This window comes from Anopheles gambiae (genome assembly GCF_943734735.2).
Source record: "Anopheles gambiae chromosome X unlocalized genomic scaffold, idAnoGambNW_F1_1 X_unloc_11, whole genome shotgun sequence".
Lineage (NCBI taxonomy): Eukaryota > Metazoa > Arthropoda > Insecta > Diptera > Culicidae > Anopheles > Anopheles gambiae.
The window spans coordinates 115,001-117,500 of record NW_026902565.1 but is presented as its reverse complement, the minus strand read 5'-3'; the positions used below and the strand labels follow the sequence as shown (position 1 = coordinate 117,500).

At 47.3% G+C, this 2,500-nt stretch overlaps 1 pseudogene; it reads left to right on the top strand.

Moving 5' to 3' along the window:
- The window catches only part of LOC133394344 (large subunit ribosomal RNA), a 9,177-nt pseudogene that overhangs the window by 3,091 nt on the left and 3,586 nt on the right, over nucleotides 1-2,500 (top strand).

Genomic DNA, 2,500 nt, shown 5'->3' with positions numbered 1-2,500 from the left:
TAAGGGCGCGGGCCAACCCTCGCGTGGAGCTCCCTGATTCATAGCCACCCACGGAACCAAATAGGAGACTGCATAAACAGACGCGGATAGCGGGCCTGAGTTTGAGCCCAATAGAATGAGTAACGTTAAAACTAAGAAGGTCAAAAAGACCAAGGGGGTGGACAAGAAAGATCCGGACCAAGCGTTCATGGATCTTCAAGATCGAATGGAGGCGATGCGTTTTGGGATAAGCAAGCTCGATGATGAGTCTTCCCATTTTACGCTAGTAACGGTTATGATGGACTTCCTCGATGAGGTAATGTCCGAATTTCGAAGGTTTAGAGCCGTAAATCGCATGCAGCAGGTCCTCGACCGTCAAACGCAAACGTCGTTTGACGGTAACGATGGATTCGGGCCGCAAACGCGAAAAGGCAGAAGACCAGTGGCTGATGACCAACAGCCTGGTCCAAGTGGGTTGCAAAGATTGCAACAACAACAACAACAACCATCGAGGTTGACCCCTGTTAGGGAAGCGGTGGAAAATATTCCAAGTCCGAGAAACGGACCGAATATTAATGAGGGTAGCATTAATAAGAGGAAGAAGAAGAAGAGCAAGAAGAAGCAGAATAAGCCCAGGAAGCGTCCTGAGGCTCTGCTGATATCGGACTGCACTTCCGAGGAGCTGGCGAAATTGCTCAAGGAAATGAAGCAGTCCGATGCTCTTAAATCGGTTGGAGAGACAATCTCTAAGGTCCGACGGGCCCAAAATGGAGGCATGTTGCTAGAATTGAAGCAGGGTAGTTCTGCTAGTGCAATTGCCCCAAAGGTTAAGGAAGCGGTGAAGGGCAAGGCGTCAGTGAGAACGCTAGCTCCTTCTAAAATGATTGAGATCATGCATCTCGATGAAATTACCACCCCAGAGGAGGTTGCGGAGTCTGTCAAAGCACAGCTCAACATCGAGATAGAAATAGATCGTATCAAAATGAAGAAAGGCCGCGCGGCCGGTACGCAGTGGGCACGGATCAACGTATCGCTGCCAGACTTTCAAAGCTTCCTGAATTTGGGAAAGCTGAAAGTTGGTTGGTCGATATGCCATATCCGTGAGGTTATGGAAGAGCAGAAATGCTATAAGTGTTGGAAGGTAGGCCATACGAGCTACCATTGTAGGGAACCAGACAGAAGTAATCTGTGCTGGAAATGCGGTTTGAGTGGACACAAGAAGCAAGCTTGTACCAACTCTGTTAAGTGTTTGGATTGCGGTACGAGGTCACAGAACCTTCACGCAACGGGCAGTTATATGTGTCCTAGAAGGCGAACGATTAGATCATAATGGTTAGGTTGCTACAACATAACCAGAATCATTGTTATGCTGCATTTCAATTAATGTGGCAAACGATTAGGGAAGAATCTGCGGATATAGTGTTGATTGCAGATCCGTATCTGGCAACAACCAACGTCAAAGTGTTACGCAATGACGATAACACAGCAGCGGTAGTGGTTAACGCGGACTTACCAGTTAAGGTAGTCAGTAAGGCTCTGAAGGGTTTAATGATAGTTGACATAGGTGATATGCGAGTGGTTAGCGTTTACGCGCCACCTAGATTTAGTATGGAAGAGTTCCAGAACATGTTGGATAACACGGTAATGGCCGTAACCGGTATCCACAAATTCGTTATCGGGGGGGACTTCAACGCTTGGTCAGCAAGTTGGAACAACCAACTTGGCGAGCGTGGAGAAACCCAGAAACGAAGAGGTGAGTTGGTCTTATCAACCTTTGCGCAGATTGACGCAATTTTATTGAACGACGGCAGCACCCCAACTTATGTTGGACCAGGGCGTACGTCAGTAGTTGATCTTACTTTTGCGAGCAGAACAGTAGCAAGATCATTTAAGTGGGAGGTGTTATCTAGCTATATGAACTCTGATCATCGTGCAATACGAATAGATCTTGAGACGCAAAGCGTGCGTAACTTGTCCCGACCCATAACGGGATGGAGCATCAAGTATTTTAGCAAAGACATATTTGAAGTTATGATGCAAGCCGCTTTTGAGACCGAGGTCACAACAAGCGAAGACTTAATGCGTATACTTGTCACGGCGTGTAATGCGACGATGACTAAGCGTAAGAGGTACACTCCTAACAAGAGTGCATTTTGGTGGACGCTAGAGATCGAGGCACTTCGCAAAGAGTGCAAACACCGCGATCGATTAGCGCAAAGAGCATTCAATACTGATCTCTATTCTTCTTTTAGGGACGAGTTCAAGGTGGCACGGAATGCCCTCAAGCGATTGATCAAGCATACCCGACAGAGGAAGTGGAAAGAGTTCCTGAGAACAGCGAACAACGCATCATTTGGTATTGTATATCATACGTTCAAGAAAGTGGCCGAGGGTTCGATTGGACCCCGAACCATGACATTGGACGAGTTTAGGGAAGTGGTGAGCGAGCTTTTTCCTACTCACCCAAACACGGTGTGGCCTGAATATCGTATCGATCAGCCACGAGAGTTTGAAAGGGTTA